Consider the following 16,083-nt stretch of genomic DNA (forward strand, 5'->3'; position numbering starts at 1 on the left):
CATTTTCAGTGATTCCCACTTGGAAATGTCACTACAGATTGGACAAAAGGATTTTAGCGATTGTAAAAAAACTACTAATTTAAGAGCTGGTTTGAAATCATAGAAGCGCTATCTAACACCAATCCATCCATCATCTGCAAGCTTGCCTCATAAACATAAGCTATAGGCCACGCTCTGAGCTGTAAGAGCAGCACCATTACCACAGAGTCCATTGATTATCCAGTGATAATGCAGGCCTGATGGCCTGTACGCTTGTATAAATCTCTAAGCAGAGTAGTATTCTCTTATGGCTAACTCATACATAACTCAGTGGGCAGGCGGTGTTGGGGAGTGTGTCCGGCTATAAAACCTGACAGTGGACATGGACGTAAAAAGCCTGAGAGTGGAATTATGTTAAGCTTTGACAAACGTCTGTCGGCTCATATTAGCTTTAACAACATTTCAGCACAGCTACAACTGTACCCGTCAAATATATCTGATTCACATAGATCACATAAGCACTATTTTATCGCTAAGAGAGGATACATTTTATTTTATTTCAATTCCACTTATAGTTATTTGTTAAATTGTATTTATAGTATCAAATCATAACAAGAGTTATCTCAAGACACTTTACAGATTTTAATTTACAAAGACCCAACAATTCCAATAATTCCCCCAAGAGCAAGCATTTGGTGCAACAGTGGCGAGGAAAAATGTCCTTTTAGGCAGAAACCTCGGACAGACCCAGGCTCTTGGTGTGCGTTTGTCTGACGATGCCGGTTCGGGGTACGATGAACAGTTGCAATTATAGTCACAATAAAGATAATAGAACTATGACTAGAAATAGTAGTTGTAGTAGTTCATGGCGTAGCAGGGTGCAGAGCAGGACTGAAACCATGAGGTGCCACACTAATCCAAAGAAAACTGTGAGGCAATAAAACATTAAGACTAAATAAGCTCCCCAGAGCTAGGTTAGTAACAAGCATGTCTGGGGCATGAGTGCACACAGATGGAGAGAGAGAGGAAAGAGGAGCTCAGTGTGTCAAATGAAGTCCCCCAGCAGTCTAAAACTATGACAGCATGACTAAGAACTGGTCCAAGGCAAACCTGAGCCAATTCTATAAGGGTTGGTAGATGAATCTGACGACTATGAAGAGAAGCAGAGAAGAGAAGGGGTGCCGTGTCTGGACCTATACACCCTCCCCCGACGTGTATAAAACCATTCAGAAGCTGCTGGAGAAAAGATGCAGATGAAGATTGCTTGAAGTTAACTTTTTGAAGAAATTGGTTCACTGAGCAGCAACATTATATTTGGACTAATACAATTTAAATGTATTTAATGAGTTATAATAGTATGAATGTGTACGGTGCTTTGATATATAGTGGATACATTTTTTTTCACCCTTAGGAAAGATTTGCAGATTTTTGAAATGTAAAAACATAAATAACGTAAATGTCCGACTTGTTCATAGACCCCTATCGACCGCACCAAACTATATATTTTTTTTTTTATAAAGAATTGACTTTAATTTCTGACTTTCATATTTCCTTACAACATAAATAATATATGCTGTCATAGCCTAATGATGTGATTGTCATATTGTCTCAACATGTGCACATGCACTTTTTTTTATTAATATAAAGGGTTTTGTTAAGTTTTCATGATTGATATGAGCAGAGCTTTCCGTAAGCGTCGGCTGCGATTCACTATGCATGAACATTTTACAACCACTATAGCTCCCGCTTCAAACCAATGTTAGTGACGAGACACGAGCCTGTCTGTCTGTCAGTCCCGTTCTCAGCTGAGATGCTGCTTGTCCTGCCGAGCAAAGAGCGGAAAATTGTCTTCAGTGTTTTGATTAGCAAAATAATTGATGACAAAACACATTTAGAATTGCACTGATTGCACAGACAGGGAACGTCCTCATTACACAGGCTACTTCGTAATACGCCAGAAAACACGGTGGCAGCAACTTCATGATTGTGCAATAAGCATTAACAAGTCCTCTGAAAATACTGCATTGCATGCCCCCCGGACCACCCCTACACAGACCGACAGACCACAAATATATTTACAGCACCCCCTTCCACATTATAGTTCCAACGTCCCTGGACTCCTTCCATCTTTGTGATCTTCCAGCAAAAGAAATGCAGAAAATATGCTTAAATTATTATTATTGAATAAAACAAACACCCCGATTGCTTTCTAGAAGCACCTTATGCATTTATAACAGCAGCAAGTCTTTATGAATAAGTGATGTAAGTGAAGTATACATTTTTTGTGATTTAACCTCTAAAGCAGTGGTTCCCAACCTTTTTTCCTTGGCGCCCCCCTACTCATGTCTAAGAAAAGCTGAGCCCCCCCCCAAAACCGAAGTTGAGGTAACTCTCGAGATAGAGCCTTACTTTCTTTTTTGATACAGAGGAGTTATCAGCACTGTTACGTTTCTTCGCCATGTTTCATTCATAAAATAGTGATGCCGTGGCGGCAGGAAAAACGAGGATACAACAAAATATATAGTTTTCATACAGACTTTTGTATACATTATATATTCTAGTGTATTATCATAATTTGTTTAACATGCAAATATTCTTTTTTTACCTCAACCTCAAACCAGATAAAGACTTGTGCCCCCCCCCTGTCATCTTTGCCGCCCCCCTGAGGGGTGCCTGGACCCCAGTTTAGGAACCACATGCTCTAAAGCATATTTTGTTGCACTGTGTATCTATAAGGCATGTCACAACTTGTTGAAATATGTAAATGTAGGTTGTACTAATTGTTTGCATCAATTTCCATTTCAGGACCACACACTCATTTCAATAAATAATGAAAAAAACTATCTTGTCTGGAATGCGTTGTAACAGATTCCCTCTTGTGGCGGAAAAACGACTAAACATACATGAATACCCCACCCACACACACACAGACACACACAGACACACACAGACACACACAGACACACACAGACAGACACACACACACACACACACACACACAGTTGTTTCTGTGAAGACTTACCAAGTTTCATAGAATCAATACGTAGCCAGATCAAGTGTGCTTCATAAAGCCCTAATTACTCCTGAGTGGGTGAGTGTTCCAAGTAAGTGGCTGTAAAAGCTTTTTGTCAACTGATGACTGATTTTCCACTTGGGTTCAAGCATTACAATCATTCTTGACTTGACTTGTTCCTTCCTATTATTCAATGACAAGGCCTCTGCCATTTTTATTTGATCTTAGCAACTTCTTATGGTTTGGATTATTAGTTCTGTAGTTGAGTCTCACCAGAAGTAGAACACAGCTGTAGGCAGTGTTACTTTGTGTTGAAATATTGGCTTAGTGTGCACTACAGGACCTTCTTAGCGTGTAGAAAAATTCAAACGTGGTTTCACAAGTGTGGTAGATAAGGCTTACTTCAGCAAGGTCACCAAGTTATCAGTATGATTTATGTGGAAACTGAGCTGCTCCCACCAGTTATGTAGTGGTAAGTAAAAAGATGGCTTAACTATATGAAATCCTATACCTGAGGTCAACAATTAGCAACAGAATATGAAAAAACATCTGCAGAATAGAACTCATTAGCATTTCATTTCCATATATTACATAGTTGTGATTATTATATTCTACTTAGTGTTAAATTGATTTATTATGGATTTTATCTCATGCATATAGTAGAGTAGAATTGTTACAAAAACAAGACACAGGAATATTTGCAGCACTTATTTTAAAACAAGAGCTTGCTGTTTTCTCAGTTACGTTGATAAAGTCACAGGCAAAAACTGTAAGATCAATACCTCATTGATGTCCATGATTGTAAGGGATGGTTTTTGTGTGCGTGCTGCCGGTTTGTCTGTCTGTTAGCACTGTATGCACTTTCATCTACCCTAATCCCTTATGCAATTTTTTAACTTAAATCATGGCTGTTTGTGTTTTAAATGATGTGTTATGCAGTCAATGCGGAGCTGCAAAACTGCTTTCCGTTTTCTGTAAAGCAATGACAAATAAACTATTCTATTCTAGAGATGGGATTCCTATGTTTATGACTTGCAAGTGCTCAAGTTGACAGACAACTCAAAATGGTTGTATGATTGCAGAGTTGGGTGTTAGAAATACTGTGCACTGACCTTATAACACTATATCCCATTAAATGTTCTTGAATGATGGGTTGTGACTGATGTGAGCCGTCCAGTTTGTTTGGTTTTCAGGCACTTCCGTATAATTAAGCGTCAAGTCAGATAGGTCTCCATTTTCAGTAGTAATTACAACTTTTTTTTTTTTATTATTTTTTTTTAAAGATTTTCCACCCTTTAATGGATAGGCCAGTTAGATATGAAAGGGGAGAGAGGGGGGGAACAGGGGGGGACATGCAGGAAAATCGTCACAGGTCAAACTCGAACCCTGGACCTTGTGCGTCAAGGAATAAACCTCTATATATGTGCGCCTGCTCTACCAACTGAGCTAACCCTGCCACAGTAGTAATTACAACGTTGATGTTCATTCACGAATCAGAAACCGCTGAATGCGACATGAACATCACAACCCTATCACCAGACAAGAACATCATCATTTGCCACTTCTGCAAAACTTCAAATTACATTCAGTGCCAATGTTGTACAAAATCTGCGCACGGCAACTATACGCTATATGGTTCAGGTCAGTGAAAAATTGGGCTTAAGGCAACATGTCTAAGGTTGTCGTGGGGCAACTACTGTATAACACTCGGTTAAGGCTATGTATGGGGTATGGGGTGGTCCTTTAATAACAAACTGTCCTCACCCAGAAAATTACCATAAAGGGTTGATTGTTGATTGATTCAAAGTGCAAAACCTGTAATTGGCACAGTCTGAACCTTAGCACTGCAGGCAAGCTCTCCTCTTTTGCGAGAACTTTGAAAAACATGGAGACAATTCAAGCAAGATAGAGAGGAATAGGAGGAGAGGACAATAACAAAGAAAAGTACCAGACAACAGACTTAAACATAAAGTACCGGCCAAAAGTTTGGACACAACTTCTCATTCAATGCGTTTCCTTTTTATTTTCATGACTATTTACATTGTAGATTCTCACTGAAGGCATCAAAACTATGAATGAACACATATGGAATTATGTACCTAACAAAAAAGTGTGAAATAACTGAAAACATGTCTTATATTTTAGATTCCTCAAAGTAGCCACCCTTTGCTCTTAATACTGCTTTGCGCACTCTTGGCATTCTCTTGATGAGCTTCAAGAGGTAGTCACCTGAAATGGTTTTCCAACAGTCTTGAAGGAGTTCCCAGAATGCTTAGCACTTGTTTTTTTTCTTTTGCAATTTTCCGGACTGACTGACCTTCATTTGTTAAAGTAATGATGGCCACTCGTTTCTCTTTACTTAGCTGATTGGTTCTTACCATAATATGAATTCTAACAGTTGTCCAATAGGGCTGTCGGCTGTGTATCAACCTGACTTCTGCACAACACAACTGATGGTCCCAACCCCATCAATAAAGGGAAAAAATTCCACTAATTAACCCTGACAAGCCACACCTGTGAAGTGAAAACCATTTCAGGTGACTACCTCCTGAAGCTCATTGAGAGAACACCAAGGGTTTGCAGCGCTATCAAAAAAGCAAAGGATGGCTACTTTGAGGAATCTAAAATATAAGACATGTTTTCAGTTATTTCACACTTTTTTGTTAAGTAGATAATTCCATATGTGTTCATTCATAGTTTTGATGCCTTCAGTGAGAATCTACAATGTAAATAGTCATGAAAATAAAGAAAATGCATTGAATGAGAAGGTGTGTCCAAACTTTTGGCCTGTACTGTATTTCGGACAACATTGGGGCCACTTTGGTGGAGCATGTCATAAATCATTGCCTGACGATAAGGGAGGCTATGCAGAGAGGCCAGCCCAACCTGAGATGCTAGCATCCATAATACGGACATTTACACTGGAGCACAGGTATGTCTTAAACTTCCTGCACTAGACTGTACCTACGTTATTGTTGCGTTTCATTCTGCATCACAGTACAGTCCTACAATATTAGGTATAAGCTCCTAAGTGAAAAAAAAAAATAGGTTTAGTTACAGTTTTGATGTATGTGTGTGTACAGTATGACATTGCAGCATTTAAACAAGCACCTACCAAAATTGACGTCTCATGTTCTGGTGCGGCGGGGGCACCTGCCGGTCCTGTAGCATATAGTTTTGAATGAATGTGTCTGACCCAACCCAACCCTCACCCCCATCCTTGTGTGCAAATGTAGACATTGTAGTTCTGTTATAGAGAATCCAGGGGCTTCATGTATATACATTGCGTACGCACGACAAGGTTGTGTACGCTGGTTGTTAAAAAAAAATGAACTTGCTGTGAGAATGTGTGGGTCGCCACGCAAATTCTGAAGCAGCCGTGAGAATGTGCGGTCCGTCCACAAAGTGCCAAAACTCCATCTACTTCAGTTACCGTCTATGACGCTCTGTATGAAAAAAACATAATTATCTGGAGTCTGGTTGGCTTGGCCTGGACTCAGTTTCCACATTAGGCCTATAAACTTAGAAAATAAAATGGCATTAAATCATTGGGTTCAAACTGCTTACCCTATTGTGCATAATTTGGACTGACATGCACTATTGCGTGGGCTTGTCTCTTATCCGCTAACAAGCTGCCAGAGGGTTGTGTTTTTTGTGTGGCGCCGCCACTCTTCTCCTGATATCCACTCATTACCAGACTTTTATTTTTTTGTTCTGCCATGGTTCGGTTCTCTGTGCATACACCAACCTACAACAGAAAATCTGCACACTGTGCAGATTTTCTTTTATTGCTTATCCCAGATGACAAACCTCCAAAAAAAAAAATCCTCGCCTCCACCTCCACGATGGGCATCTCAATCTCACAGTCGGTGAAGTTTTTATTTATTTACTTTTTAGTGTTTTGCAGCATTAGCCCTGTAATTGGACAGAAATAACGTCGGGGCCCATCTATAGTCATTTGCATAGTAATTTATGGTATGAGGCAAGGCAGGGTCGGTGGCTCGCTCACGTATATAAAGGAAAGGTGCGCAGGCCCGGTTTTATACATGTGACAATTTCGGAGTACGTACTTTTAGGTTTTTATGCGTACGCCATCTTTTAGTATGAAAGGACAGGACTTTCACCCAGGAGACCACAGTTTGTGTCCTGTTCTTGCCCAGCATGTCACAGAAACATATTTTATAACCCCACCCACGATCTTTCCCTAAACCTAACTGTCTGTTCTTGTGCTGCATGTCGGTCAGTAAGTCCCGAGCCAGAGCGTCCAAAAGTGACATCAAGAGTACTGAATACGTGAATAACAAACGCCAAGCGTCCGTATTTTATGCGATGGGAGAGTGAGAATGTGTTGTTAGGCGCGTCACGTTGGGTGAATGGTTCTTGTAGTGCAAAACGCTTTGAGTGGTGGCTGAGATTAGAAAAGCCCTACATAAATACAAATTCTATTTGCCAACAAAACACAGAACAATAACTGAGGGATTCAAATTAATCACATTTAATGAATATGCAATCAATTAAACTGCATCATACCCAACAGATTAGAAGTAGATGACAATGACAACATCTTTACAAAAAGCTCATTTTCAAACAGGTGCAAGCGTCACCTTACATACTAATTATATTTTACTTCAATATGCTGTTTAAAGTGTCTTTTCAGGGTCTTGACTTCAGCCCCTCCCCTCTGTGAAGCGGCTGCAGGCTCGTTTTCATGGCTGTCGGCATCATTTGCTTCTCCCTTCATCTTATTTATGTATTCTGGTTAATTGTCTCTGTTTATATTCTGCAATGCGTTGCCCTTTTTTTTTTTTTTTATTCTGCCCACACTCCTTTGCTATTCCTGCCTCTTTGTTCCTGTCAACTTGTTCCATCAAATCAAAAAGCATCCCTCGCTCCCTCCTTCTCTCATCCTCCTTCCTCTCACTCTCTCTTCTCTCACGCTCTCTGAAAACAAATTGTATTCTATAAATGTTAATTAGCATGCCATGGTCTAGGGGATAAGAGTAATGGTGTACATGGGGCGCTGGTGGAGAAGAATTCATTACCACCCGAGACACCTGCTAGATTATAAACAAGCAGCAAACACTGATAATGCTGCTGTTTTGCCTGTCTCACTAATGGAGAAGTTTACAAACGGACTTTTAAAGGATAGGAAGAAAACATATCACAAACAGAAAAGTTTATAAGCACAATATTTCTGTGGTTATTATGAGGGCTGTCGCATTGATCCAAATATTTAATCGCAGTTAATCTCATGATTCTTCATAGTTAACTCATGATTAATTGCAAATTAATGATTAATTGTTGGAATACGATCTCGTATTTTCCGAAAATAGTTAACCAAAACGTGTTTCTGAAAACACTTTAAGCGAGAAATAGGTCATGCCTTTGCTGAATCTCTCTATATTTCAGATCGACAGAAGGTCAATTTCAAAGATTTCCGTCAGCTTTTGAGAGGCGCCGAGCTGGCCGCTCCTCATTTGAATACAATTATCTGGATTCAACTTTATGCAAATGAGGGGGGGGGCAACTCGACGCCCCACTTCTCCAAATTCCCTGCGACGCTACCAGAATGCATTGCACGGCTGCTCCCGTAGAAATGAATGGGCACACACCTTTAAGCTCTGAACCGTTGAGGGTGCGGCCCTGCCTCTTTGTAATGTACACCACATCCACGGCGCTCACCGTCTTCCTCTTGGCGTGCTCAGTGTTAGCTGACGCCGTCATGGATCATGTGCTCCAGGAACACCTTCAGCACACCGCGGGTCTCCTCGTAGATCAGACCGGAGATGTGCTTCCCTCCGCCGCGGCGAGCCAGACAGCCGATGACGGGTTTGGTGATCCCCCGGGTGTTATCCCGGAGCACTTTACGCTTTCTGCTGGCCATCCACAACGTTACTGCTGAATCGCTTCCTGATTTCCCAAACTGCGGAGCGGACTGGGGCCCAAATAACCAACACGGTCTCACAACAGTTCGTGAAATGGTCACGTTATTTTTAATCTATTGATACGTGTTCACGGAGACGTTTTTGTCATTTTTTTCATGGTGGCCAGCACGAAATGGTCTGTACGGAGATTAACGGAAAGCAAACGCCACACCCGGGGGACGGCCGCGGGTGACGCACAACAATAACGGGATGGCGGAGGTTGGGTTTAGGAAAAAAAACGGGGAAAGGACGCTGAAAATGAACCTTTTTTGCGCTTTTTCAGATGCTTTTGAATGAACTGAAATGAACCAATTTGGACACTTATATGCACCACTAACACCAACTTGTGTTTGTTTATTAATACGTTTTACACTTACTCTTGGAACATTGGTCAATAAACCTCATGAAATTATACCAAAAAAAAGTGTTAAAAAAAAAAAAAGACTAATTATTAATAGTTAAAATCAGAGGATGTTGAGTGGATCACAGACGGGTGTAAGTGAAAGTCAGGATATTGTTTTAAAACCATTTAAACATGTTTTTTCAAATGCTACAAAAAATCATTAATTTTACCTGAAGAACGTTGTAGGGAACCATCCATGTTATTTCTTTTTAAAGCCCTAAAGCTTTTTTAGGTCTTTATTTTAATAGGACAGCTGAAAGGGGAGAGAGAGGGGGGAATGACATGCAGCAAAGCACCGCAGGCCGGAGTCGAACCCCGGCCCGCTGCGTCGAGGAATAAACCTCTATATATGGGCTGGCGCTCTACCAGGTGATGCCCAGAAATCCAAATTTCTGATATAAAAAACTTTAAAAAAGGGAAACACCAGGGTTAAAAAAAACTAGACAGGTGTAGACACAACATGTAGATCTACAGCACCAGCAAACCGTTAAACCTCCACAGCTCATAAATATCCTAATAAACTTAGAATTCACCCCGGTTAACATTTAACTCTATTTACATCTTTAGCGTAATCCACTAACACACACCCGGATTAACTACAGGTTTCCTAACCCAAGTATTAATCCTTCTATTAACATTCATCCTGCTGTCATTTCATGTCAGTAAGGGAAAACACTTCCCTCCTCCCTGGTTTGAGGTTTTTATGAACGATAGCAAATCACAAACGAATCAAATTCATCACACGAGTTCCTCACATTGAATGTGTTAACGGAAGTATTATGCTTCGTCTGAGAAAGCGTAGTTTATTTCTCTGGAGGTAAGTGTGTTGTTCAAGGCAACTGATGTTAGGGCGTAAGCAACATTGATTATGATCAGATTCAAATTGCCACAACAATCCTGAAATATGAAATACAAAGATCCTTGTGAAAAGCTGTCTTCCAAATCTTTGGCTGGCCTAAATTTCAACACACACATACACACACACACACACATACACACAGAAACACACTATCCTTTATCTCCACCATCTGCTTGAAGATTGCATCAGAAACACAGGAAAAGTGATGAGAAACAAGATAGAGGGACCTAGAGAATAAAGGCAAAATGGCAAGGGAGGAAAAGCGAGTGAGCCAGAGTGGGAATGAGTGAAAGAATAAATTAAAGAAAGAAAGGGGCCAGGGCCTCTCATCAATATTTCATTTGCACGGAAAACAAAGGGTCGAGGTGGGGAGGGTGAGGGGGTCTCTTCAGAGACTGTGCTGAATTCAGCAGGAACATGAAACCTGCCGAGCCGAAAGTCAATATGAGCGAGTTGTTGGCGAAACAGCTTCTCCTGTGAGTTGGGAACGGTGGCAGGGATCAGCAGGTCCTCAGCACTTGTTAATACCAGCTGACTCTGTTGAAACACACACACGCACGCACACTGCTAAGCTCCCCCCCCATCTCCACTCTTGTGCGACGGTAACTTGCTGAAGCAGTTTGCTCCAGGTGCACCCACTAGCCCTGATCTTTCATTTGTGATAAATCTGTAATCCAGACTCAAAGGATCACTGGAGCGCTGCCATGCTTGATCTCTTGGCTGCAGACAGCACCCGAGAACGGAGTGTGTGATTCACTCATATAAATGGGTGTTTGAATCTATTTTGGTTGGCTCTTTATACACATTATTGATTGTGTGATCAAACACATGACGTCTACAGTATTCTTCCAACCTGTGCATTACATTTCCATCTTCCTCCTTATTTATTTAGGCAAAGGTGAAGCATCTTTCATTGTTACACAGGGCCCTCGAAGCACATTAGCCTTCAACCAATATGGGTTCAAGGCCAAAAAAAGCAATCGCAGTAGGCTACATTATTGATTTTCCCTGCTGCATGTTGCAGTAGTCATTTTCAAATGGTTTTGGAGTGAAGTCAAACTATTTAAAATAGTACTGCATACACCAGATTGAAATGCCTTGTATGATGGGTTGCAATTTTTCTGTTTCGCTAAGTATGTCTGCAAATATTCTACATTTTTCCAATAGTCAGCCGATGAAAAGAAATGAAAAACCAACCATGAATGTATTGTTTGTGTATCCAAAGCCTGATTTTTTTCCTCTGTGCCTTATTGTTGTCCAAAACTTTTACAAACATCACTGAGTACGTTTACATGCACACCAATATTCCACCATTATCCAAATTTGATACAGGTCATGTAAACAGCATATTCCGTTTGGATATTCCGAATAAGACCTTTTTCTGAATAAAGAATTTTCCGATTAAGACGTGGGATATTGTGGTAATAATAATAATCCAAGCACCGAAGGTCACCTTACAAGAAAAAACAATGTAGTATTATTCGGGTTTTAGAGGCATTCTTTGGACATGTATACAGCACATTCAGAATATGCGTCTCAATCATTGACATATATGAAATGGACCAACAGATCCCGTTGCTCTAGACGGAGACCAGCGAAGTCACTTTTTTGGTGATGTCAGCCATCACCAAAAAAGTGAGCGCAGCCTCAACTGAGCTTGAAGACGTAGATGTGACGTGAGCAACCTGTCTGAAAGTGTGAAGTCTTCTGGTAGCTGTGCCGAGAGAAATCTCAATCATTCCCAATCTTACAGAGACGGAGAGCGTAGGTATATGTAAGGAGATAACATAGGCACAGGCTAATTATTGATCACTAAAATGCTAGTTAACATTTGTAATTAAACTTAAACAGCTACCGTGAGTCGAAACTGCCTGCGAGCATACAATTATTTCAATTCCATCATTATCATCATCACAGTTACCTTACCAAAGCACCATCTTGTCAAAAATCCTTGGTTCGACTATGCAACTGTGAAACACTTAATTTGCAGACCTAATCTTTCAATTCAGTACCATTCTCCATTCTTATTTTAAACCCCAATCAAGCAAAACTTACAGCATAAATATAATTTTTCTCCCTTTGGCTAATCACTCTCTTGCTTGTCTGTTTTTATTTACAGGGGAGAAGGACATGGGAGTGAATGTCCTTTAAGAGAGTGGTGTGAAAATGTTTGGCAAATTAAAGATAACGTGCATAGTTTCTGTCGCCCCCCCCCCCGCCATGACAAATTTTAAGTAATGACGTGATACAAGCCTTCTGTGACCACGCACCGACCCCAGTAGCCAAGGAGGACACCGAGGATTAAAAAAACATGGACTCTTCAGAAGAGGTCATTATCTTCACTCAAGTTTCTGCGCAGGAAAGTCACAATCTTCTGAACATAGTCATACTGAGAAATATAGAGAGAGTTGTGTAGAGCTGATAGTCTTAATTAGCTTTGTAGCAACTCATTTGGCAATGGCTTGAATGTAACAGACATTCATTAATATCAAAATGTTACGCACTAAAACTTTAAGATCTCTTTTACCCAGCAATTACTGCCACAGCTTCCAAAGGTTGAGGAACAATCTTTGAATGCAATGCAATGGCCTATAGTATCTGTGCATGTGTCTGTCTTTGTTGATTTGAAGAAGGCCTGAAGGCTGCAACATCATTAGAATAAATAGAGTGCATATCTAGCCAGAGTGTGAGACACTTTTTTCTTACTTTCAAAAGGCCAAAAAGGGACAACGACAGGCTTTCTACCAAAAAGTATCCTCACATCCAGTCAACACTTTTGCATTGCTTTGCAGTGAGCTTCACCATTCAGAGACACCAAAGGATGTCAAACTGCATATAATCAACTTTTTTAGTAGTAATTGCCACTTCAGCACTTGGAATGGGTGTTGAATTCAAGGGTGTCAATCATATTGTCAATTATGGGCCCCCAACAAACATTGAGGCCTTTATGCAAGTCTTTGTTTGGAAGAGCAGGGTGAGATATCTCTGGCACATTCAATTATTTTATACCACAGCAGACAACTACAAGGCATATCTAATGAAATGCTCCAGTATGTTTCCGAGACAAAACGGTGCATGAGAGTGAAAATTCTGCATCTGTTTGATGGAGAGAACACAAAGCCTCTTGAACCAAAACATGCATGTTGTGGCTTTTGTGTATAATTGTGTGACTGTCAAGACACGTGATGGATGTGCAAGCCCACTAAAGAAACATGCAGGGGATTGTTTTGTCAATCTGTCACAGATAAACAGAGAATCATTCTTTGGAAAGGCTTACAGAGCATAGCACACACAACACACGTGCCATGTGACATGACACAGTAAGGACTTTGTGGAGCACACAGTATCTTAATGTGTCCAATTTGATGGGCTCACCTCTTTTCTATCTATAATAATAGTTTAGGCAAGAATGTTGATGGTGCCAAACTTCATTCTTATGCAGATGATACTTTGATATATTGTGTCCCCCTTTACGGGAGCTGTGACCAAACTTTAGGTCGTCTTTAATGTTATTCAAATTCAGCTGTCACAACTAAAGTTGGTTTTAAATTCTGTTAAAACTAAGGTAATGGACATTGCTGCTAAGGGAATTAAGTTAGAAGTTGTTTCCTGTCTTAAATATCTCAGTATTTGCCTTGATGCCAGTCTTTTTAACCTCAGGTTGAGAATCTTCTTAAAAAGCTAATGCTGAAGTTAGGGTTTTATTTCAGAAACAAGACCTGTTTCCTTTTTGAGGCCCCTCACTTGGAATATCCTTCAAAATAAAGTAAAACTACATTAACTATTCTATTCTCGGGTGATCTCATTAGAATCCAGCTGCAATTCACGTTACAACATCTGAAGGAATTCGTGTTTACTACATAACTTTTCCTTTTATTTCAGCTACTTGTGTTTTTTTGGAATGCTGCTAAAAGCCACACAAAGGCTTAGGGCAGCACTGGCTAATAGCTGATATTTTGCACCAAACTTCAAATTTAAAATTGCAGGAAATGCATTGTTTCCAGATGCACAACTCTGTACCAGAGTTAAATTCTTGTCAGTCTGGCAGCTGTTTGAAACAACATTTTGACTAAAATTCTGGACCTCATTCAAAGATAGGAATGTAAGCAATATTATGATCAGGCTTGGGGATTAACAAAATATAAAGAATGGCGTTACGTAATTAGGATACAAAAATGGTAACTGTATTCCCTTAAGAGTTACAGAAAAAAAAGACGTAAACAGATTACCGATACATTTAGTAAAATGGGGTTTATTAGCAGGATTACAATTTTAAAATGCATTTCAAAATAAAGAACAATATACTACCATCCACATGTGCACATATTACGAGTCTCACACAACACCACTCTGATCTCGTGTGAAACCATAACTAACAGTTGCCAATTCATTATGATCTCTAGTTATGCCATCTAATGTTTGGTGGAATACCACCATTATTTTGTATTTAAAGCAGAAAAGGGGAACAATAATACAGTTCAATCCAAGTTATACCCATATGTGATACTTGAATTAGGTTACTGACTACATTTTTTGTATCAGGTAATCAGAATACATTTGTAAACCCTCCCAACCCTGGTTATGATGTTCATGAACCAGCTCAACTCTTAAAATTAATTTATCAATTTAAAACTTGGCCACTACTGAGCAATTCAGCCATATAATTTCAATGAAACCTCATATTAGGTTAGTATTACATGACTGGACAATATGTAGTTCTTAAGAAAAGTTCACTGCCTGCCTCCTACAGTGTATTGCCACATCAAACTACTATTCCAGTGCAGTAGTGGAAGTGAGCTAATGTGCAGTGACCTCTGTGCTCTATAGACTGAGGAATCTTTATTTCACAGCAATAATTACCAACAGAGAAACTGCCCTGAATGTGAAGGCTTAGACAAAGATCTAATAAATTCATCATGGCAGCCACTCTTTCATTACATTATACTTGCATTCCAATAAACTCCTCTTTAGGAACAATGTAATTTCTGCCATTTTATTTCATGTTTAGACCTCAGCATGGTAATGAATTATTATTATCAGTCCTGACACAGGTTCCTTCCTATCTTCTCCCACTGTTCCCTCTCTCTGTGTAATGAATAAATAGAATGGGATTATCAGCTCACTTGTAGTCCACACACATTTTGTATTTGAAATGAGCCACGCTTTGTGCTGGCAATTTGCCTTCATCTAGCTTCAGTTGATAATGCAGAGCCAATTAAATGGAAGCAAATTGTTGCTTTTGGGGAAGTCACATGGATGACAGGCATGCTTTTCATATAAGGTGCAATAGAGATTGCATAGGCTATATTTATATAAATGCAAAAATGACTAGTAATGATAATTTAACTCGCCCTGTGTTTGTAAACCTTCAGGCAGACTATCCTTGACACAATGTGAAACTTTGCTGGAGGCATGGCATTGGACACTGTGGTTGAATCCTTTGGAACAATTCCCTCAACACCAACAAGTATGGGCCTGTGAAAAGGTAGAGCCCCTCCTTTTCCCCAACTCGACTGACATTCCCCACAACATTTAAACTGACTCCTTATCCTACACGCACAAACGCGCTTACAAGCACACCCACATGTAGCGTCTAATGTTTGTAACTACACGCGGTGCCAGCAACCGCGGCGTGGTTCATTCAGGCGCGATCTTTATTTACACAACTTTCAGTTACTCACCAAACAGCTGTAAACCACATAGCGAACGACGTGGTACCCGTCGTTTCTGCTCCATAACTAGGGATGGCTGACGCGAAACTGACGTTCCGAAGCTTTGTTGAGGTCCCGAAGCGCAGATGTTTCGAAACACTGATCCGAAGCGTGATTCAAAACACCCATGTCACGTGACTACGGCTAAATGAAACATCGGAGTGTTTCACAAGTGTTTTGACAGGTGGCATGGT

At 40.2% G+C, this 16,083-nt stretch overlaps 1 pseudogene; it reads right to left on the bottom strand.

The window, feature by feature from the left end:
* Window positions 1–290: 290 nt before the first annotated feature.
* On the bottom strand, window positions 291–15,879 carry LOC120550785 (annotated as a pseudogene).
* Between the last annotated feature and the right edge of the window lie 204 nt (window positions 15,880–16,083).

The sequence above is a fragment of the Perca fluviatilis genome, chromosome 21 (genome assembly GCF_010015445.1).
Source record: "Perca fluviatilis chromosome 21, GENO_Pfluv_1.0, whole genome shotgun sequence".
Classification (NCBI taxonomy): domain Eukaryota; kingdom Metazoa; phylum Chordata; class Actinopteri; order Perciformes; family Percidae; genus Perca; species Perca fluviatilis.